This window comes from Trichosurus vulpecula, chromosome 8 (genome assembly GCF_011100635.1).
Source record: "Trichosurus vulpecula isolate mTriVul1 chromosome 8, mTriVul1.pri, whole genome shotgun sequence".
NCBI classification, from domain to species: domain Eukaryota; kingdom Metazoa; phylum Chordata; class Mammalia; order Diprotodontia; family Phalangeridae; genus Trichosurus; species Trichosurus vulpecula.
This window is the reverse complement of record NC_050580.1, coordinates 1,201,670-1,226,068: the sequence shown is the minus strand read 5'-3', so window position 1 is coordinate 1,226,068 and position 24,399 is coordinate 1,201,670. Positions and strand designations below refer to the sequence as shown.

Sequence of the window (24,399 nt, the reverse complement as noted above, 5' to 3'; positions counted from 1 at the left end):
TCGATTTGGCTATTATAGGTCAACCTATTTAATCACATCCAAAAAGTTTGAAATTTCACTCAGCAAAATTGCTACACATTCAGAAATCCTCTGTTTGTTAATATAGGAGGATTCTCAGCTTAGCCCACATGGACATTGCCCTAAAACTCAATGATAACATGAAGTAAACATACAGAAATTTGCAAAGTTCAAGTTTCAAAAAAACCCTTTTGACTTTTCTTTACACTTATATCCTTGACTTTCAATGAAACAAGGTGTTAGCCTGTCATTTTTAGGGTGGCATTTATTATTCTAAGGAAGAATTTCAGATGCCAAATTTGAAGGGTCAGAAATAGAGGGATTTTACTTTCCCCATATATCTATCGCTAACCAAGATTGACACTAATGGCAAAGTATCAACTTTCCCCCAAGGAGAAGCCCTCCAAGAAATATCAACTCTAACAAGCTTCCAAGATCACACAAACTCAGCCTTTTCCATTCCTCGCTTAAGCTGGCTGAGACACTGAAGTTAGTGTCACTTTAGGCTCAAGTCATCCAAAGTAACAGACTAAAGAATGACCAAAAACAAATTTTTATTGTTACAACTAAATAAATGTAATTCAAATGTGTCCACCACTAGTTTTTTCACAAATTAACATACTATAAATAAGCAAACTAAGTCTGGGCACTGATGCATATGGACTCACTAGATGTCTCATGGGCTTAGTTACAGAAGCCTACTCACAGTAAAAAGACATTTTGAATATAAAGTGTAGCATGATGTTAAGCCATTTTAGCTTCTGCGCATACGTGTTGCACTTCTGGCCAGAAATGGAGAGCAATCTGAAGCATTACGCTGTAAACTCACTTGCACTGTTTTAAATGGCATCAATATCAATGCCATTATCCTTGTTATCAGCAGACTTCACAGGTTCAACTTTAGGCAGTCTTAGAATACACCACCTCAATATCTTCATCTTCTCCACCAGAAGATTCTTCTTCTCTTTCCTTTAGCCATTTTATAAAGGGCTCCTCTTTGACATGAATCTCCTTGGCAAGTTCCTTTGAGAAATATTTCTTAGAGGCCTTTTCTGACTAGCTAATGATGACCTCTTCTTCCAAAAGAATTTGGGAGATGAGCTGAGCTTGATGTATAGCTGCTACACACTCCAAACCATGAAGAAGGTATCTTTGAGGTTTTTTGGTTATTGGGATGGAATTGTACAAAATGACATCTACACTTCTTCATTTATTCTCAAATTTTCTCATTAAAAAGAGTCTCAGTCAAAATGAGGGGGCCCATCACTTTTACATCCAGTCTTTCTGCTTCAGCAACAATTTTGTAAGAAGTATCGATAATATCTTGTTTCAACAATCCAGCTAGCAGCTGTTGTGGGGGTGTAAGATCCACCTACAACCAGCACCCAGAAAGCTGCTGGCATGCTGCGAAAGCACAGGTTCTTTTGATCTGCTTAACTAAGGAAAGCAACGTTAAAGGGGTTGACAAGCTTACTTTAATTCAGCATACAAATATCATTCACTTAGTTCAGGAGAAAAAACCAGCACACTAAACTTCAGAATAAAGTACAAACATCGACAGACAGACCTTATCCGATTCAAATCCCAATACATAGTTACCAGAGTTTAACAAAGTCCCAGCACCTGGGTTACAAGCTGGAGGGCCCTTAGCTACAGCTGCCTGGAGTCTCTGCATCAGCACACCAGCACAAGTGAGAGCCCTGGCAAATGACTCTGTCCTCTCTTCTTATAGGACTTCAGACATCATCAGATGTCATCTGAATGACCAGAACTTAGGCTCTGGTGATTTGTTCTTGAGTTAGCCCCTCCCCTTAGGACCCTGGCAGGTTCACATCCACATAGGTTAGGTTAACACCTAATAGGGGTTAGAGCCTGGGGCTTAGCACTTAGTAAGACTCAAGATGGGCGTGGCTCTGGAGTTAGCACCTTCCCTCAGCCGGCCCCACCTTGGGCCCCACCCCAGTCACCAATCCACACCCACATAGGTTCCACACCTAATAGGGGTTTGGGCCTGGGGCTTAGCACCTAGTAAGGCTCAATGAAATACACTGAATTGCTCAAAGAAAACAAAGGCCATTTTGCTTTCTTTTTTCTTCACAGAGTCAAATAAAATATTGATTCTTTCTTCAACTGTCCCTTCTAGGTCATCACCAAGTGTCAGAACTTTTGCATGATCACTAATTTCATCCATTCTGTGCCTTTGAGCTTCTTCTGTTGTGTCCTCTCCCCAGTCTTCATCCTCATCATCTTCCACAGCATGTGGAGGGTTAAGTTCATTGGGTGGTGCTGCTGCTGGTGGTGTCGTCTCATTGCTGGACACAGAACCATTTTCTTTGTCTTTGCCCTTTCTAGTTTTCTTTTCTTTTTCTCCCATAACATTATCCCTATTCTCAGGTGGGTTCTTGAGAATGAATGAGCAGAGTTTATGGTTTGCGTCAAGCATGCCTCCATAGCCACAGGCTTTGCAAGAGTTACCTATTGTCTGTTTCTTAAGATTGATATGCAGATCACTTTCAGGATTCTCACACTCAGGACAGAGGACACATTTTTTAATGAATCCATCCCACATGTCTTGCAGCTTATTGGCCTCATGAGATCCATTGACAATGTAATGGTCTTCAAACTGGGTCTGTGCTCGCAGATCACAACGAAAATACTTGGTGGGATACGTTGGAGGCCAGTCAAGCGCCTTTGCAACGTCAACCACTATAGCTGTCTTTATTCCACTTCCTTTGCTCTCAACCTTAGCAATCAGATGGTGCATTTTGTAGTGATAGAACCGGCCTGAAAGGCGGCGGTTGACTTTGACAGACGTTTTGGCTTATTAGTAGTAGTTTTATCAGTAAGATGAAGAGATCTTTATTGCAACTTTTTGGTACCTTCTGTCTGGAGAAGAAGGGATGACATAAATGACTGCAAGAGTTCTTGATCTCTGACATGAAAAGTTGTTGCCACAGAGGCTGTAAGTGTCTTGCTTGTACGCTCTATTGCCCAATGGCTGTGCAACAGTTCTTTTTCGTCAAATAAAGACATAAAAACAATGCCGCTCATCCGGGACTGTGATGAAGTGTCTGAGGCGCAGTATATACAAGAACCCGAGCAGCAAGATGTGGAGGAGGAGGAAGGGAGGAGGAGGAGGAAAGAGGGGGAAGAGGAGGCGGAGCTGGAGGAGCCGCTGGGGGGTGGGGGGTGCCCTTCAGCACCTGGGAGCCTGGAGACTTCTGGAATGTTCTCACTCTGGCTTGAGGTTTCTTTTTCGAAGCAGATTTTGAAATAACTAGAAACATCCAATTCCCCAAACGAACACTTAAGCAAATTTGTATTTATCTGTGTCAACTTCCAACCTGTCAAAATGTGCAGCACATGAACAACCAACTGAACTGGTGCTCAAAACCACAGCCAACCAGAGAAAACCAGTTTAGCACAGTGCCGGGCACACAGTTAATGCTAAATAAATGCTTACTGACCGACTGCCACCTGAACTTTCAGCTCACACCATCTTATTGACGAAGATGGTAAAAGAACAAGTCAATGTTGGAGGGACTGGGTGAATGGGTCCAACCGTTTTGGAAGACAAATTGGAACTGCGCAAGAAAAGTTCCAGCATTTTTCCTAGTTTGATTCTGTGATTCTGTTACTAGGTTTATGCCACGTGGAGATTATGGAGAGCAAGAAAAGACCCATTTGTTCAAAGATACGGAATGCAGGGCTATTTGCAATACCCAAAAGCTTGAATACAAAATTCTATTCATGTCATTGTGGGAGTGGCTGATCAGCTTGTGGCACATGAATGAAACACGGTAGGACTGAATCATAATGCCAGCTGCCAGTGGTGATGGGCTCCTCTGCTCTGAGATCTTCAGGAAGAGGCCCAAATTCTACTTGTTGGCTTTGTTGTTCTGGTGCCTCTTGTGGGGCATGGGTCGAATTAATCCACTGAGGTTTCTCCCAACTCTTTAATGCTGTAATCCTCTGAATGAGGGATGGGAAAAATTTAGAGCATAGCAATAAGTGCTTTTTGACTGACTGACATAAGATGACTTGTATGAAGTGAGGTGTGTTGAGGAAGGTGGGATCAGAAAAGCAATGATGACAGTGATTATGCTAAAGTATGAAAGGGGGTGACATCAAATAGTCCCAGTGCTCAGATCAAAAGCAATAGAGAATGTTTGCTGTTTGTCCTTTGTTCTCAAAGAGGACCATAACATCAAGAAGGTGATGCCATGATGCACAAGTGAATTGGGTCTAAGTGAGGCAGGGCTATGCAAAGTCACCAGTGTCACTCTCTCCTTTGAAGCCCTTTAGGTCCAGTGGCCAAATACACATCAGGATGACTGGAGATGGCTCAGGATGAGAGAAACATTTATATGACCTCACAAGGGTTAAAGTGCTTATCTTTCATTGGACAGGTCACTGAGGCAATCCAGCATGATCCCTCTTGTAGGTTGTTTTGCTAAACTATCTTCCATGAATGCCCTTTGGATTTGATTTGATTGCAAATTTGTGTAAGGGTGGGAATTACTTGAATCAATCACCCCATTCCATTTCGCTAGCTTGGACACCTTTATCAGGAAAAAACACATCTTGACTGAATCAATCAATTTAGAGATGTGAACAAAGTCCAGTACTTACCCTGAACCAATCAATCAAAGGTATTTTGTTGAGGTAGACAGGGAGTCTGTTCAGAGAGACTTGGTCACACTCTGTGGAGTTCATGTAAAACTAGTGCTGAATTGAAGATTCCAGGCAGCTTAGTGGCAGAAGCCTTTCAGCAAAGCCTCTGAGAAGCAGTTGTTCCAGAGGTAAAGGAGACACATGAACTCCTTTTTCCCTACCCCACTCCCACTTCCTCCTTGGAATCCTTGCAGAATTCTGGGGAGAGCAGGAGTGGATGGAAGTAGCTGAATTGGGAGATGAGGACATGCTAGACACACTGAAGGAAAGCTGTCTCATGACTCTGCAAGGTCTGGCAGAAGCCTATATGATACCTAGGGAAACTTTATGAGCCTCCCCCTTAAGAAAGAGAGAAAGGGGCTTCCAGCCACTGGGGGCTTTGAGTTGCCTTTCCCATGTGTAATGTCTAAGTTTGAGTGCTCCTTCCTTTGGACTCCATATGTACTCAAAACTGCATTCTTTGTGTTGATTCTGTGATGTAATTCCTCATTTGTTATGTGTCACAGTTATGTGTTCAGACCTGCCATGCACCTTTTTCCTGCCCTTTGGAAGAGCTTCAGCTTTGATTCTTAGGAGATGTCAGGGCTCTACGATGCCTGGCCACAAAGTATCACCAGACCAGACCAGACCAGACTGTTATGAGGAATTTCTCTTCAGCTTGGACTCCTCTCTCATAACCAAGCTGAGCTTTGTCTTCCACATATTTTCCTATTTTAGACTCATTTGATATTAATAAGCAAAGGGAATTGAACAAGCCTATTTCTGCTCTATGTCCAAGGAATCTTGTGTAGTTTTGACATATGCCACCCTTGGCATCGTGCAAGCTAGTATCAATCCCAGTTTGGAGAAAATCACTCTTATGGTCAGGGCAAGATTGTCCAACCATCATCCCCTGTAGCCTCCCTGAATACTTGACTCAGAAACCATGGGTGGAATCCAAAGGCTCTTCTGGAGGGCTCTGTGGTCAGTCCTATGATCCAGGTGAGAGTCAAGGCCCTGAACTGCATCTGAATCTTTGTACCAGGGAGGAATCTCTGGTGCTGGACTGATTACAGTGTGATCTAGTTTTGTTTCCGTTTTCTCTTCCCAAGTGGCACCAAAGGCATCTGGAGCCCAGTATCATGGTCAGTGCTTGTGGCCCAGCATTAAGCTGCAGAGCTGAGACTGCATCCACCTGCTGCTGGTGAGAGTGGCCAGTCAGCTCCCAAGGATCAGCTGCTCCAGGTCTGCCTGATGTGCCTCGGTATCTTAAGTATGTTTGCTCCACTTGGAAAAAAAAGAATCCAGGTGGGTCTTAAGGGCCCAAACATGTCTGCTGGCCACGAGTCAGCCCTTCTTTTGGCCAGAAACACACAATGGGTCAAAGTGGTGAGTTGGCCAGGACTTAGATGCTCTCCTGGAAAAACCTGACCGAGCTGGTGTTATTTAAGAGAACATCTATTCTGACCAACTTTGTTTGTGCTCACTTCCAAGTAGTTACTGGGTGTAGTGAAAAGAGGACCAACTTCAAATCTTATCTCTGACACTTAGTACCTGTGTGGCCCTGAGTAAATCACTTCATCTGCCTGAGAGTCAGTTTTTTAAGAGGAAGGATTGTGCTGGATGGCTTCAGGTCTCTTCCAGCTATAAGTGCCTGAGCCTAGAACTTACCTCTGCAACGGCAGACCACACAGATGTGGTGGAACTGAGTCCTTTTTTTTTGCCAGACGGCTGAGGAGAATCTTGGACAAGACTGCAAACAAGGCATTTGTAGGGGCAGATGAACTAATGTACAGAATAGTCTTTGACTGTTAACAGGTCACCAGACATGTCAGATCCTCTCAAGAAGCACTGGACTAACAAAGGCTTTCAGAGACAGTCTCTAAGCTATCAGGAGACTGGTCCTAGAGCTGAGAAATTAGGAGACTGCAGCAAGGTTAACAGGATGGGACTGAGCCAAAATACCTGCTGCCCATTAAACTGCCCATTCCATCCCATTCCAATAAGCAATTCAATTATGTTTAATTGACATGTACTCTGTGACCTCGGTTCCAAACACATAACAAATTAATCGATAAGGCCTCAGAACTGAGAGCTTGAGTTTATCATCTCAAAGATTTCATTCTGTTCTTTGCTGCAGACTTCATCATTTAGAGAACTTGCTCTGCCCAAATGTAGTCACATGACTTATTCCTGGCTATTACTTTCAAAGCTTCTTTCAAAATGTTTTCCCGACTTTGGTTGATTGACTTCCACCCATATGTGAACCTATTGAGTTGTGCCCCATTCCCTGCCCCACCACACCAATGGCACAGTTCAGAGCCCATCCCAACTGTATCAGTAATTAAGATATGGACTTTCTTTTATTGTTTTCTCTTTTAGCACTTATTTAATCAAGTGCCCTTGAAGAGTCTGGCCCTTGTTTCTTTGATTGGATCAGGAGTCTTCCATGACTTCTGTGCCTCAAGGGAAAACCTGGTTTGCATGGGTTTGAGTCACATGTTTTTGATGCCTCAGGCTTTTTAGATCACATGGGTTGGTGTTTTACCTTGGGGCTCCCACTCACTGAAAGAGTGGCATGTGACTCTGGGCAAGCTGTTGTAACTGCCCTCTGGCTTTGCTAATACAGATGTTGGTTTGTATTTGGTCTGTTTATAATGTATGTCTGTAATTTGTTTGTATTTGCTCTGAAGTTCAGGTTGCTGGCTTTTCCTCCTGAACTAACTGAATGATATTTGCATGTTGGATTAAAGTGAGATTGTTAACCCCTTAAAGTTACTTTCCTTAGTAAAGTAGATCAAAAGAACCTGTGTTTGCGGCCTTCTGTGTGCTGGTTGTTGTTGGTTTTACACAGCCACAGTGGCTGCTAGCAAAATTGTTGTTACACCAACTCTCCCTCCCTGTTGATTCTCATCCATAAAGGGGACCCTGGAAGCTTTGTGAAAACTACTGCCACCATCACAGGACCATCTCCACTGGTTTCACCCAATCTTCATTACCCTTAGGTCACTTTCCAGCATCCACTCTTTGACAGATGATCCTAGGGGAGTCTGGCTAGAAGAGATCCCTGTTAAGCTCTTTGCAGACTTTTAAAAATTAATTTGTTTCAGTCAACAGAAGTCTGTCTTCTCTCTCTCACACCCTCCTTTTAACTGAGAAAGAAAGAAAGGGAGAAAGAAAGAAAGGAAGGAAGGAAGAAAGGGAAAAACAAAGGAAGGAAGGAAGGGAGAAAGAAAGAAAGAAAGAAAGAAAGAAAGAAAGAAAGAAAGAAAGAAAGGGAAAGAAAGAAAGGAAGGAAGAGAAGGAAGGAAGGAGGGAGGGAGGGAGGAAGGAAGAAGAAATGGAAGGAAGGAAGAAAGGAAGGAAGGAAAAGAAAGAAAGAAAGAAAGAAAGAGAGAGAGAGAGAGAGAGAGAGAGAGAGAGAGAGAGAGAGAGAGAGAGAGAGAAAGGGAAGGAAGGGAAGGAAGGAAAAGAAATAAAGATGTATTATAAAAATGTATATTCTAGCAACATGAAAGGTTTGTTGAGTCCAGAGCCCCCTGTCTGGATTCTATGCACACAGCATCTCCTGAATTGGTTATGGGCTTCTCTTCCAATCTGGGGAGGCAGCATTGGCTAGTCCATTCCAATTTGGAGCAGGAGCTGGACACCTATTAGGAGTGTGAGAACCAGTCCTGACCCTTTGCCTGACGGGCATTTATGTAGTGCCTACTGTGTGCCAGACACTGTGCTAGGGGCTTCACATAACAAAATGAAGTGGAAGACAGTCCCCTCTCTCAAGGACATGATGTTCACTTGGATCACTTGCCATATAGTCTGGACCTGACTCTTCAGCTCAGCTTTATTAAGAATTTTACTTACAAGCCAGCGAGATTGTGCTGGAGATAGAGCACTGGCCCTGAAGTCAGGAGGATATGAGTTCAACTCTGACCTCAGACACTTCCTAGCTGTTTGATCCTGGGCAAGTCATTCAACCTGATGAGAGAGAGAGAGAGAGAGGGAGGGAGAGAGAGAGAGGGAGGGAGGGAGAGAGAGAGAGAGAGAGGGAGGGAGAGAGAGAGAGAGAGAGAGAGAGAGAGGGAGGGAGAGAGAGAGATAGAGAGACAGAAAGAGAGAGAGAGAGAGAGAGAGAGAGAGAGAGAGAGAGAGAGAGAGAGAGAGGGAGGGAGGGAGAGAGAGAGAGGGAGGGAGGGAGAGAGAGAGAGAGACTTTAAGTTATGTCCGTACATTCTTATCAGCAAATTAGGGCTTGGTGGATCACCTTGCTCATAGTTTACAACCAATTGTAACACTGTTAGTGACATCACTTGCAAGCCAAGAAAATGTCCCAGTTGGTGTCCCTCTAGGAGTAATATCTTAAAACCTCCCTCCAGGCAAGTTAGGCTAATTTTCCCCCTTTTGGCTCTTGGGACTAAAGGCTCAGGCTGTTGATAGCACTTTCGGGTCGCTTGAATACAAAGCAAGCATGAGATACACTAGAGGCATCCTAAGGCTTGGCTGCTGGACCACAATGGGTAGGCCGGGCCAGGGAATTCACTTGTCTGAAGCAGTCTGTGGGGTCCTCAATGCCTCTCCATGTTGAATGTCTTTCTCCTGCCACGGCTGAATAAATCTCCTTCTTGTTCATTGTCGAATGTTCTTGGAGCGTCTCATTCTGTTCCAGTAGGAAGCTAATCTGCTGGTGGAGTGACCCACTGAGGCCCAGACTGGGCGGTAGCCTGGGGCCCCTTCTACTCAGCCTCTTCATTGATGATTTCGGCAAAGGAGCAGAAGGCTCCATAAGACCTTCAGGCAACAGTGACTGACTACTCTGGGAGCTAAGAACACTTTTGAGCCTAAACCCCTGGATATGTAGTCCTACAAACTCAGGCTGAGACTCCCCAGAGAAAACACTCCAAAAGGGCCATTTGTCAAGGGACAGATGACCAAGATGAAGGACCCCTTGCTGCAGCTGGGCCCTTGGGTGATGCTAGGTAGAGCCTTCCCCTTCCCAAGACACAGCTTCCTCACCTGCAAAATGGCGAGCCTCTCTGTGGTGGTCACTAAGCTTCTGTTCAAGTCCAAAAGTGATTCCAGAATGAGGGGAAAAACTGACTAGGGGTAAATCTATTTGGAAGAAGATGGGTCAATGTTAACTGCCAATTCTACCCTGAGTGCTGATGTAACCAGATTTGAGCCAAACAGATATTGAGGCGTGTGAGAGGGAAGGGGATGGGCCAGGTCAAGGATGTGACCCTCCTGCACGCAGGGTCAGTCAGCACTTCCCAAGCCTCAGGGTTGGGGTCTGTTCTGCTGACCAGGTTGGCTATTTACCTGTGCAGCAAATTCTCTGGTGTCCTGCAGATCTCAGCAGCTTGTTTGTAACTTCTCATCTTAAAGGCTTGGTTGAGGGCACAGAGAGGCCAGCGACAATCAAAAGAACCGACTTTTACAGAATGCCATCAGGTTAGCAAAGCACGTTACAGAGCGCATCTCATCTGCTCATCATGACAACCCTGGGAGGGAGGTGTTGTGGTTGTCCTCATTTATAGATCAGGAAACTGAACCTTGCAGACCTTGGCAGTACTTAAAACTCAGGCCTTTTGACTGGTAGGCCAACCATGGATTCACGACATCAAGCTAGAGGCCGGTGCTCCTAGCTTTGGTTACTCTACTTTTACAAAGAGAGAAATTTGGAGGCCCAGAGACAAAGAAATGAAGATATTACATCGTATTGAATTGAGTCGTATAGCTCATGTCACATCATATCTATGATATCATATCACATGTCACATCGTATCATGTCATGCCATACCATACCATACCATACCGTACCATATCATATCATGTCATGTTATGTCATTGCATTGGTGACTAAGGTGGGGCCAGTGAAGGGAAGTCTGATTATATCTTCACTCCCAAGCAGGCCCCAAACCCCTAGCTACTAGGTGCTAAGCCTGTGTGGGCGTGAATCCCCCAGGGTCTCAAGGGGAGTTGTTAGACCAGAGCCAATAGTAAGAGCTTAAGTTCTGGTTGCTCAGATGACATTTGATGACAGCTAAAGAGTACATAAAAAGGGAAGACAGAGCTATTTGCTTAGGGTCCTCACTCTTGGTGGTGTGTTGACGTGGAGACTCTGGGCAGCTGTAGAGCCCTCCAGCTTGTAAACCCGGATGTTCGGACTTTGTTAAACTCTGGTAACTATGAATTGAGATTTGAATCAGACAAGGTCTGTCTGTTGATGTTTGTAATTTGTTTGTATTTGCTCTGAAGTTCAGGGTGCTGGCTTTTCCCCTGAACTAAGTGAATGATATTTGCGTGCTGGTTTGAAATAAGATTGTTAACTCCTTAATGTTGCTTTCCTTGGTAAAGCAGATCAAAAGAGCCTGGGCTTGCAGTGTTCTGTGTGCTGGTTGTTGTTGGTTTTACACCCCCCACAGCAGCTGCTAGCTGAATTCTTGAAACAGTCATATATCATGTCATATCATTTATTTCTTATATGAGATGGCCAAATGCTCTGATGTTGTTTGCTCAGCCTTGAGCTGTTTTAGTTACTTATTTCAAAGGTTTCATCAGTTTTCTATGACAGCAGGACTCTCAGGGAGGAGAAATGGGCTTAAATGGAAGCCCGATTGGGGGTGGGGCTGGGCAGGGTGGGGTGGGGGGCTACTGTAGCAACAGCACCTCCCAGACTTAATGAATGAAACCTACAGAAAAGCAGGCTGTCACTTCGTTGATTAATGGACTCACTACAAAAGGATGTAGTATGTAATCTGGCCACTGGGTGGTGATGTTCTCATGCCATCAGCAGCCCTTAATGTCTATGCCTCAGCTTTCCCAAATCTGCCCACTAGCCAGTGCTGAGCCTACCAACTGTTAGCCAGAACCTCTTCCACAGCAATGCCTGAAAGCATATTATTGAACTTGAATGCCAGAGGACCAGAGTTCCAATCCAGCCTCAGACACTCCCTAGCTGGGTGGCCCTGGGCACTTTGTGCCTCAGTTTCCTCATCTGTAAATCAAAGATGGCAAAGCTTCCACTTCCCAGGGTTGTCATGAGGAACAAATGAACCAAGACGTACAGTGCTTTGCGAGTCTGAACGTGCTATGTGAATGCTCCCTATTGGTTATCTTCACTCTCGCGGGACTCATGGGGTGCACCTGCCAGACTGACAATTGATCTAGGTGCTTGAAGACTAGAACATGGAGAATGTCTCTGAATGATGAGGACTTGGGAAGTGATGATTTGGCTCCAAGCTCCCACCCTGCATTTGGGAAATCTCAGTCTGGGCGGCCCAAGCTCCTTCGTGAGGCTCAGGAAATTGATTTTTTAGTTATCAGATGATTTATCCAAACACAGTAAAATATCCGTATGAAAGCTGTCACAGTGCTTTGCCCAGTACTATCTATTCACCCTAAACCTCATCCTAGTTGTCAAATGGAGGAAGGAATAAAGGAAGAGATTCACTATGAGAAGTCACCTAGATCAGAGGAAATGAAGAAAGTGCCAGGCCAATTTCACAGGCTGAGGTTTCCTGGTTTGTCTCTCAGTTCATTCTGCTGGTCCCCAATCTCCACAATACTCTGGCTCTGTCGTCACTCCAGAAACCTATCTTTACTGCTGTTACTCTCCAGGATCTGTTCCAGGTCCCAGCTCGGGCTACAAATAAAGCAGCAGGGGCAGCTCCAGTAAGCAACAGGTTACTAACATTGAGGAGCCACGTAAAGGGCCATCACCCAAGTAGCATGCAAAGAATATTTTGGAATATGGAAAAGGAGGAGCCTCATCTACAGTAACAGAAGAAAATCAACTGGCCCCTCCATTCATTTCCTACCTTTTCATCTGTTCCCTCAGGAAGGTGTTATGAACCCTTGCTACAAATGGGATCCATGACTGGTACTTAGCAAGTGTCTGCTTTATACATGGCTTCATGGCAGCTACAAGAGAGATGGGGAAACTGAGTCCCTTCCCCCAGGGAGCCTTCCGGTTAGAAGGGCAGACAGAGCGATGAAGAAACATCCAGAAGAGCTCAGCGAGTTCCTGGTAATGATAGCTAACATTTATAAAGCACCTTAAGGTTTGTTATTTATCCCTTACAAAAACCCAGTGAGGCTTATTATATCTATTTAACAGACAGAGAGACAGAGGCAAGTTAATTGACTTGTCTAGGGTTCCACAGGTAGTAAGTGTTTGAAGTGTGATTTGAACTCAGACCTTCTTCCTGACTCCAAGTCCAGTGTTCTATCCACTGCACGACCTAGTTGCTTAATTCAATTACCTGTATCTGCTGGGAGGGAATCCTTCTCAGGAATGAATTGGACTGGACAGCCTCCAACACTGCCCCTTCCAGCCCTGAGACTCTATAACCCCATGTTATCAATTTACTCATTAAAGGCATTGTTCATTTACTGGCAAAATAACCAGGAGGAGAGTTTAATCAGAAGCCATAGCTCCTGGCAGCAGCCCATAAAACAAGATGAGCAGGTTGTCCATTCCCTGCGTGGGGGTCATTGCCAGCGTCGGAGCTGTTGTTAAGGCTGATGATGAAGACGCGTGGCCCATGCTTTATTGCTTTTCCATTGGCTCTCAGCTATTGCAGAGCCAATGTCTAATAAAGCATTTGCAGGAGCCCCACTTCTCCCCCCACCCCATCATGAGCCTGCTTGCCACTCATGATTTGTGGGAGGGAAGGCCTTTGTCTTTAACACCCTGAATAATTCTGGCATGACCCCACTCTAACGTCTTGTCAGAAAGATCTCAGTCTCGGTCTGCTCGTCCCCAGACACAGGACAAACTCCTCATAAATCTGCAGCAGCTCAAGGCACTATCCTTCCTCAGGAGGGGGAGGCATCCTGTTCCCTACAGCTGAACTGATTGTGGAGGTGGGGCTGTACCACACCCAGCTTTATCCGCTCAGGTCCAATGGAAACCTTTGTTTTTGAAAACGGATTTGATTTCAAGGGTAAATTGATGAAATAAGACATTATGCCCCCAACAAATGGGCTTTTGGTGCTGTTTTGCAGGAGGAGGAGAGGACTCCTGGTATGAGAGGAAGGGGCTGATTAAATTTTCAAATGGTCTCAGAATCAAGTCACTTGCTATGGAGAGAGTGAGTATGTTGTAATCTCTAGGGTGGCCTGGGGTCACATGAAATGCATCTGCTCTTTAAGGTGATTGAGAACGTCTTTGCTCCTGTTTACATATTTATTTGGTCCTTGGTTGGGTAGGATGGCAAGTGAGCCTGAGGCTGTCTGGTGCAGAGGAGAAAGCACCAAATTGGGAGCTTCAAAACTTGGATTCAAATCCTTCCCCTGACACTTAACAGCCTTACGACTCTAAGGAAGTGTTTCATTTGCACTTTGAGCCTGTTTCTTCTTTTGTGAAACTGGGGTTATAATTTTTGCATTCCTTACCTAACAGAGGTATGGTGAGGAAAGCCCTTTGTAAATCTTGAAACAGAAGAGGGATGCAGACCTTTCTGGTGATTATGGTCTGAATGGACATGGAAGTCCCCGTTGCCTTTCGAGAGCTGCCAGTGCTACCCAGGTGTCCAACACTATCCTGCTGCCACGTTAGCTGGGCTGATTCACTCAGGCTTGGTAGGTATGGATGGGTGGGCTCATCTGCAGGTCCATTAGAGTATGTGTAGGTGGTGCAGTGGATAGACTTCAGAAAGAACCACAGTGTGACCCTGAGCAAGTCACTGTAACTATCTAAACCTTTGTTTGCTCAGCTGTGAAATCAGATGGTAAGAGCTGAGCTATTTACTTCACAGGGTGAGTATAAAGGCGTGAAACAACCCCTAAGGTCACAGTAATGTCAGAGTCTGTGTTTTGTTTAATATTTACAATAATAATAAATGATAGGAGGTAGGTGACAGTGAATAGAGTACTGGGCCTGGAATCGGGAAGACCCAAATTCAAATCCGGCCTCAGACCCTTCAATCAATAAACCAATCAATATTTTTAGGTACCTACTATATTCCAGGTGCTGTGCCAAGCACTGGAGATACAGAAGTGTCCCTGTCCTCAAGGAGCTTACAATCCAATGGGGGAGACAACATACAAACAAATATATACAAAGCAAGCTAGATACAGGATAAAGAGGAACTAACTAAGGATCAGAATTAAGAGGCATTGGGGAAGGCTTCCTGGAGGAGATGGGATCTTAGGTGAGACTTGGAGGGAGCCAGACCATAGACATGAGGAGGAAGATCATCCCAGGCTTGAGGCACCTCCAAAGAGGATGCCCTGAGCCTAGAAATGGAGGTACTTCTTCAAGGAACAGCCAGGAGGCCAGTGTCACTGGACGGAAGAGGACGTTTAAGGAGTAAGGTATAAGAAGACTGGAAAGTCAGAGCATGTTAGGAAGGGCTTTGAATGTTAAGCAGAGACTTTTGTATTTGCTCCCGAGGCAATAGGGAGCCATGGGAGTTTATTGAGAACTGGGGAGTGGGGTTGGGGCGGTGACAATGGCTGAACTTGTGTTTTAAGAAAATCACTTTAGTGGCTGAGTAGAGGATGGATTGGAGCAGGGAGAGATATGAGTAAAGGAGACTTACCAGAATACCCTGGGCAAGAGACTTCACCTCTGTTTGCCTCAGTTTCCTCATATGTAAAAAAGGATAATAACACTGCCTAATAACCAGGATTGTTATGAGGATGAAATGAGATAATTTCACTTGGCACAGTGCCTTGCATATTTGTGGTTGTTATTCAGTTGTATCTGATTGTGACCCCATCTGGGTTGTTTTTTTTTTTGACAAAGATATTGGAGTGGTTTCCTTCTCCAGCTCATTTTACAGATGAGGAAACTGAGACAAACAGGATTAATTGACTTGCCCAGAGTCACACAGCTAGTAAGTGTCTGAGGCCAGATGTGAACTCAGGTACTCCTTTTTATCCGCTGCACCACCTGATTGCCCTATATAAATTAGCTATTATTATTAAAAAGGACCCGATCCCTTTGAGAGAAGCAAGTTTGAATCAATGGGCAGTCTGCGGAAAGAAGTTTTGTAAGATCTGTAGAATGTAAGGGGGATCAACCAAACTTGAGAACTGCTTGGAACTGAGGTTCTGAATCCAGTGGAGAAACAGCAGTATTCCAAGGAGCCTTGGGAGAGGCCGTCAGCACCATGGACAGAGGAAACTGGGGCTTTGATAGCTGCAGCCGCTTCAGCACTTACCCTAGGGGTTGGAGCCAGTTGTTCTCTCCCCCTACCCAAGGCGAAAGGCATTTATCATTAATTCTTCCAATACTTTCAATTTACGAGTCCCGCCAACTCCACAATTTCTCACACCTCGTTCTTCTTTCCTTTGTTCCTTCAGCTACCCAGTTCATTCCCCTCACTACTACCTTCCTGAGCAACTGCAAAGTTTTCTAACTGATCCACCTGCTTCTGTCTAATTGCTCATTTGCTTCCTCCCACTCTAACCCACTGTACCCAATAAACCTTCAACTGTAGATCTGGTTATATCACCCCACTCAAGACCACACAATTCTTTTTTTAAATTTATTTTTTATTATTTAATATTTTTAGTTTTCAACTTTGTTTTCCACAAAATTTCAAGTTACAAATTTTCTCCCCCCCACCCTAAGATGGCATATATTCTGATTGCGCCTTTCCCCAGTCAGCCCTCCCTTCTGTCACCCCCCGCCCCGCCCCCGACCTTATCCCCTTTCCCCTTACTTTTTTGTAGGGCAAGATAGAATTCTATACCCCATTGACTATATATCTTATTTCCCAGTTGCATGTAAAAACAACTTTCTTTTGAGCATTTGCTTTTAGAATTTTGAGTTCCAAGTTCTCTCCCTTCTTCCCTCCCCATCCACCCTCCTTGACAAGGCAAGCAATTCAACATAGGCCACACATGTACCGTTATGCAAAACACTTCCATAATAGTTATGTTGTGAAAAACTAACTATATTTCCCTTCATCCTATCCTGTCTCCCTTTATTCAATTTTCTCCCTTGACCCTGTCCCTTTTCAAAAGTGTTTGCTTTTGACTACCTTCTCCCCCAATCTGCCCTCTCTTCTCTCATCCCTGCCTGTTATCCCCTTCCCCCTACTTTCCTGTAGGGTAAGATACCCAATTGAGTGTGTTATTCCCTTCTTAAGTCAAATCTAATGAGAGCAAGATTTACTCATTCCCTTTTACCTGTCCCCTCTTCCCTTCCAATAGAACTGCTTTTTCTTGCCACTTTTATGTGAGATAATTTACCCCATTCTATCTCTCCCTTTCTCCTTCTACCAATATATTCCTCTATCACCACTTAATTTTATTTTTTTAAGATATCATCCCTTCATATTCAACTCACCCTGTGCCTTCTGTCTATACCTATGTATATTCCCTTCAACTACCCTAATTCTGAGAAAGGACTCATGAGTTACAAATATCATCTTTCCATGTAGGAATGTAAACAAAATGGTTCAACTTTAGTAAGTTCCTTATGATTTCTCTTTCGTATTTACCTTTTCATGCTTCTCTTGATTCTTGTATTTGAAAGTCACATTTTCTATTCAGCTATGGTCTTTTCATTGAGAATGCTTGAAAGTCCTCTATTTTATTGAAAATCCATATTTTGCCCTGGAGTATTATACTCACTTTTGCTGGGTAGGTGATTCTTGGTTTTAATCCTAGCTCCTTTGACCTCCGGAATATCATATTCCAAGCCCTTTGAACCCTTAATGCAGAAACTGCTAGATCTTGTGTTATCCTGATTGTGTTTCCACAATACTCATATTGTTTCTTTCTGACTGCTTGCAATATTTCCTCCTTGACCTGGGAACTCTGGATACAATATTCCTAGGAGTTTTCTTTTTGGGATCTTTTTCAGGAGGTGATCAGAGGATTCTTTCAATTTCTATTTTACCCTCTGGTTCTAGAATATCAGAGCAGTTTCACACAATTAATTCTTGATTGCCTGGGGAGTAGAGTTCCAGTTCTTTATCCTGACAGCCAAGCACCCCCTCCCCATACCATATTATAATAAGTTTCATGCTTTTGCTCACACTAATCCCTATGCTCAGAATTCCTTCTTTCCTCTGCCTACAGATTGAGTTTTTTGAAGACTAGATCTTCCCATCTTGCTCAGCCTAGAGCTACAGAGGTCACTGATTGGCCTGAGAGCTTTGAACTGCTCTGAAGCTAATTCGTCTAAGAAGTGCACTAAAGGAGAGAGGTGGCTTATGAATCAGTCAATTACAAAGTCCAGGGACCAATGACAATTGAATGTGCTTAGCAAATATTATAATATATAATAAAACTCCCCTCTCTTCCTATATTTTTTTGAAGCAGGAGATTCTGCAAAGGAGAATAAATTTCTTTAATCAGTTAAGTAGTGTTGGACACCAATCCCTTCATCAGTGCTCAAAGACCATGATGTTTGTTGCTGGCCACATTTGCAGCAATTTAAAACAAAAGATGTGAGATTTGGGTCAGTGCCTTCTAGTTGTCTGCTATACCTGGATTCCCCACAATGCATTTCTATGAAAAGACCCAAAGGATTTATTTCAAGGATGCCGTGAAACTAAGGTGTGTCAAGATGCTTAAGTCCCATCAAGCCCTTTGTAGTTTGTTGGAATGCAGCCCACTAAATGGGTTGAGGTGATATAGGCTGGCAATCAGGAACATTTGGAAATTAAAGGGGACTTTCTAACCCTGAGTCAGAGGGAGGCTTGGGACAAAGTTCCTGCTAGTGGAAGAAAGTGAATTATGGAATAGCCTTAACCTTGGCCTAGGGGGCCAGCCAGGCTTTCATTTGGTCCCTTGGGTGAGTAAAATATCTTATAGCTTTAACTTGGACTAAAGAGTCATCAGCTTGCTCTCACCATGGAGAAATTTGCTAACCACTTTAGCTTAACAAATTGGATAAGATGAACAACATACAGTCTAAAGAGTTGAAGCTTAGCCTCTGGACTCTAAGCTAAAAGACTGATGGTGTATTTTTTAATAGAAGTCCCACTTCTAATCATGGGGGAAGTGGGTTGTCAATGAAAAAAGCCCCATAGGCATAAAAACATCACAGTACTTATAGTAGCAAAGAACTGGAAACAAACAAAGTAGATATCCATTGATGGGGAATGGCAAAATAAATTGTGGCAGATGAATATAATGACATTTTACTATTCTATAAGAAATGATGCAGATGACAACTACTGAGTGTTATGGATAAACTGCTGTGAACTGATGCAAAATCAGAACCCGGAAGACAATATAAACCACAATAAAAGTGTTGATGGAAATAATAACAATGAATCTGAAACTGAACTTTGCATAATCAAGGGAACAAGCTTTACTCCCAAAATAGAGAAGAGAAAGTATTCCCTGCTCTCTTCCGCCTTGTTGGCAGAGATAAGAGGCTATGAGCACAAAGCACTACACACACTGTCAGAAGCAGTCAGTATACTGACTTATTTTGCTAAACAATTTGTCCCCTTCCCCCTTAGTTTTTAGAACTTGTTACAAGGGATGGTTATTGGGGTAGGGGAGGAAGAATGGAAAGATATATTTGGAACTGAAGGTGATGGAAATAATTTAAAATGCTTATAAGGGAGAAAGATGGCAGAGAAGAGTCCTTTTCTGATGGGAAAGTGGAGGAGCTCACCAGGTGAGGACTCCACCTGAAGGCCAAGGAAAGAGAGCAAAGTGAGAAAGAGAACAGAGGGAGCAGGTCCTGAGAGAGCACAGGGATGAGCTCACTGGAAGGCCCTGGCAGCCAGAAGGGTTAGAATATGTGTTTTGGTCATACATGTTCTGTACATATGTGTCCATGCAGCCACTATCCTCAGTCGTGTGAGTATGTGGGGATTAGTGTGACCCAGGTTTAAAAGGCTAATACTCTATTGTTGCCTTATTTTATTAAATGCCTTTGCTTTGAAATAATGATGTCCACTGACTCAATAGAAAAAGGAAACACATTGATGAGGCCTCATGAATTATGGTTTTGAGTTGATGTGGACCCTCAGAATAGCTTAAACCTGGGCTCCCTGTTCTAGGGCTGAGAGAGGGTGTGGCAAAGGGTGCTGTGAGTGCCATAACATTTAGGTAGCTAGATAGTACATGATAGATCATTGGTGCTGGATTTGGGAAGATGTGAGTTCAAATCTGTCCTAAGACCATTTCTAGCTGTGTGACCCTTGGCAGGTCACTTGACCTTTGCCTCAGTTTCCTCATCTGTGAGATGTGGATAATAATATCACCCACTTTCCAGGGAGGTTGTGAGGATAAAGTGAAATATGACTCGTAAAGCACTTTGTAAACTTGAAGATGCCATACAGATACTCACTGTAAGCCTTCTCCTCATTACTATCATCACATTAACAGTAGCACCTAACACTCATAGGTATTTCAGATCTTGAAACTTTTCAGCTCATGATTTGTCCAGAGAAGGCAAGGTGGCTGGCTCAGACCCCCTCCCCAGTCCTGGAGCTGTCTGCATTATGCTGGTATCCAGGTGAGAACTGAAATCTAGATGGCCCAGTTGTGATCTCCCAACCGCTGGGAATCTCAGCTTTGATATGTTGGAGTTGTAGTTAAAGTCACCACTGAGATATAGACTGTTCAGCGCCACTCTTGGCCTTAAAATACCAAGTAAAATGAGTCCATGTATGTAGCTACCATTACGTCGGAAATGCAAATCTGAGTTTTCACGGTCTCAGCAGAGAATGGCCTCTCCTTACCACCTTCGTCTTCCTGTTGCCATAAGAGGCACCATTTTCCTTCATTTCATGAATCCTTCATCTGTCTCTATCTCTTATTTCCCACCAAAAAGACAATCAGCTGCCGAGTTCACCTCAGATGAAGAGAAGGGCAGCTAGGATGGGAAGGGCCTTGAGTCTATGACACATGAGCACTGGAGATTGGCTGCTTGGAGAAGTCGAGGAAGGAACATGATACCTGTTGTTTGAAGACTGCCATGTAAATGGGGTCTCAGACTCCAGAGGGTAAAGCCAGGAGCAGTGGAGGGGAGGGGCATTACAGAGGCCAAGTCAGACCAGATCTAGGGACATGGCTGCTAACAATGAGGGGAAGAGGAGATCTCCCAAGAAGAGTTCGGATGACCATTAGGTCATAGTGAGAACTTCCTGGTCCCTTCCCATTCTGAAAAGCTGTGATTCCTGGTTTGAGGCTGTGAAGATGAGAGTGATCTCAGTGCACACATCTGCATCACACATGTGAGACCACAAAGGCAGGAAACAGGACATAAGCAGGGAGGATTAAGGAGTGAAAACAACCTCTTGTTTGCTGTTATTTCCTGAGAAGACACGGTGGAGGAATCTGCTCATAGCTCTGTGATGATGCCTCTGCAGCTTTAACTGTCCTGTAGAACAAGGACTTGTTGCCAGCTTGAGTTCCTCTTATGAGCCTGAGAACACATGAGAGGGATTTGACTAAAGGATGGTCTCGAGTTTGAGGAGAATGATTTGAGAAAGCTTTATTCTGGCTGAGGATGCCATGATGCATTACAGCCCCCCTGTCCCCCTCACACTTATGCCTAGCCTGGCAGAGATTTCACTTCCTCCAGCAATGGCTTTTCCCCTGGTGAGGAAGGTCTGAGACTGGCCTCATCCTTGGCAGGTCATGTGGCTTCCTTGGGGCAGTGTTAGGCAGATGATACTGGGTTGGAATCAGTGAGCCAGGAGGGAGCTTGCTGGGCCATTTCTCTTTGCATGGTTCAGTGGCATCTGTGGGGAAAGGCTTTAGGAGCTGTCACATGCTGTGGTTTCCTCTAGCAGACCTGTGGAGGCCATGGCTCACTGTTGACTTTCACCAGCATCAATGAGTTCGTGGACAGAAATGCCCATCTCTGAGGTGAGATTCACCTCTGGAGCCATGCATCCCATCCTGGGAGGACAGCTTGCATCATCCCTTGGGGTGGATTCATTCATTACCTGCCTGTACAACAGATCTGGCCCAGCTTTGAGCTGGCTCCAGTTTTTGGGTCTCCTGCAGCTATGTTGTATTGGTAATAAAGGTAGGACTTTCTTACTGTTTTAGAATGCCAAACTAATTAAGTGTCTTTGATTGAGTCTTACTAGATACAAAGCCCCAGGATGGTTAGTAAGCTAGTTCACTAGTTTGAGAAAGGCGGGAAGCCCTCAGAGCCCTAAGGGGGTTTGCTAAGACCAGAGCCAATAGTAGATGCCTAAGTTCTGGTCCCTCAGATAACGTTTGATGATGGCTAAAGACTTTATAAAAAGAGAGAACAGTTATTTGCTTGGGGCTCTCACTCTTGGAGAAGTGTTGATGTAGAGACTCTGGGCAGCCGCTCTAAGAGCCTCCCGGCTTGTGAACCCAGATGTTGATGGTTTTTTGGTAACTATGAATTGTGATCTGGTCTGTTTATATTGTGTATGTTTGTAACTTGTTTGTATTTGCTCTGAAGTTCAGGGTGCTGGCTTTTCCTCCTGAACTAAGTGAATGATATATGTGTGTTTGATCAAAGTGAGATTGTTAACCCCTTAGTTACTTTCCTTAGTAAAGCAGATCAAATAACTGGCAGCTCTTATTGCTGGTCTTGTTGGGTCTTACACCCCACAACAGCTGCTGCTAGCTGGATTGTTGTTACATGTGTCCTGGAGGAAGATTGGGGCCAGTCCCTCCTCTGCCAAGGTGCTCGCCTCCCCTGCCTCCCCAGTGAGGGCCCCATCACTGGTACCTCCATTGTCCTGATGTGGAGCCACACAACCCGTCATGCTGCCCTCTTTCCTAATGTCTTCCTTGCTGTTGTTGGTGAGATCTGCTGCAGCCCCGGTCATCCTATCTCTGTGATCCAGGCTGAGGGATGGCCATGGACTGCTATTTCTAGGCCTGCCAGCTGCCTCCGCTCCAATTGGGGGCTGTGCCAGCTCCTAGGCTGCACCCCTCTATCACTGTTCATCTCTTGGGGAGTCCCTGGCTGGGCCACCAAGCTAAAAGAGCCCTGCCCCCAGCAGACAATAACAAAGCATGTCAGTTCAAACAAACATTTATTGAGCTCTTTGTGCAGTGGGGGAGGAGGGGAGGGGAGTGTCACAATTTGAATAATCATAAGACCCGAGGATTCTGGTTATAAGTTGGAAGGGATATAAGTCCAGCCCTCTCACTTTTCCAGATGAAGAAACTAGGGCTGAGGGAGGTTGAGTGGGGGCACAGAGTTAGTAACTGTCTAAGGCAGTATTTGAACCCAGGTGTTTGCAGCTACCTCATTCTATTCTGTCCTCAAGTGAATTGTGTGCCATTGAGGGCACACACACACATGCACACACTTGTGCACACATACATGCACATACTATAATGGGGGTCTGGCCTTTGCATGGACCCCATTAACTTAGAGTCCAATGCAACCTAGAGGAAATGGGGGAGATTTGTGAAAAATGCATAAAGGAAGCTGGAGAGGCTGAAGAGCATGCCTAGGATTCTGGAGCTGGCTGCAGGCAGCTTACCACCTTGTTGGAAGGAGCCTTGTGCCCTTTGGCTTCATGGATAGGATTGCTGGTGTCTTCAGATAGCTTTGCCTCTCTCTGCTTCATAAAAGTCTGGCAGAGCTTGGTGATCAGTAAGGGACCAGGCAACCAGGGCCAGGGCCACCTTGGGCTTCTTCTTTATTCTCTCACGTTTTAGGTGTGGGCCTCAGAGACTACAACGAAGGACAAGCAAACCATAGGAATAGAGACCTGGCATTTCAGCCAAATCAGCACCAGTGCCCAAGGAGCAAGGAGTGATCTTCATGAGTAACTTTGCGACCCTGGTGCTCTGGAAGAATCATCCAGCATTCACTCTTCATCTGCAGGAACTGAACAAGTTTGAGCATATTCTCCAGAGACTGAGACTGTGTAAGATTTGGGGTTCAAAGAGATCTCGAGATGATCGAGTCTAGCTCCCTCATTTTACAGATGGAGAAACTGAGTCACAGAGAAGTTAAGCGATTTGCCCAGGGTCACACAGTCAAGAAGTATCAAAGGCAGGATTCAAACTTAGGTGTTTCTGGCTCCAAATCCTTCTTCCTATCCACTCAAGGAAGAGGTCTCTTTGGAGGAACATGGGGATTGTGCGAAGTAGGGGTGAAAAGAGAGTGCATTCCAATTCAAGCTGCACTGAACAGTCGCATCTCTTGTCACACCTCACTGCATCTATGTCTACACCACCCTTTCCCTCTGGCTCAGTCGAGGCCCTAATCTCCTCCCACCTGGGCCATGCTATGGACTCCTCCTTGGCCTCCCAGCCTCTAATCCTCACCTCTCCCCAGGAAGCTGTCAGAGGACAGTCTGGCTCTGATCCTCCCCTGCTCCAGAAGCCCCAGTGGCTCCTACTGCCTGTAGGATGAAATGCCCACCACTCCACACAGCACTCAGGGTCCTTCCCCCTCTGACTCTGACCTGTCTTCCCCCATTGCTTCTGAATTCTTTACCCTCCTTGTCTACACCATCCTGTCTCCCACATCTGCAGCTTTGCATTGGTGTCCTACATCCCTGGAATGTATTCTCTCCTCACTCCTAGGTCTTAGGATCCTTTGCTCCCATCCCTACAAGGACCTTTCTTGGGACCCTACCCTAGTTGTTAGCACTGCCCTCCTAATTAATGGGTAATTACTTGGTCTATATTTTTATTCACTTCTCTTGGTCCATGTTTTCTCCCAGGACAATGTGAAGTTCTCAGAGGCAGGGTTTGTTTCACCCTTGCACCTCCAGTGACAAACAGGTGCTTCACAAATGCTGTTAGATTGAGTGCCAGGCTGGGATTACAGCATAGGTCACCAGGCCGGGG

At 44.8% G+C, this 24,399-nt stretch overlaps 1 pseudogene; it reads right to left on the bottom strand.

Annotated features, from left to right (window-relative positions):
• Positions 1 to 857: 857 nt before the first annotated feature.
• LOC118828398 lies at positions 858 to 22,412 on the bottom strand (annotated as a pseudogene).
• Between the last annotated feature and the right edge of the window lie 1,987 nt (positions 22,413 to 24,399).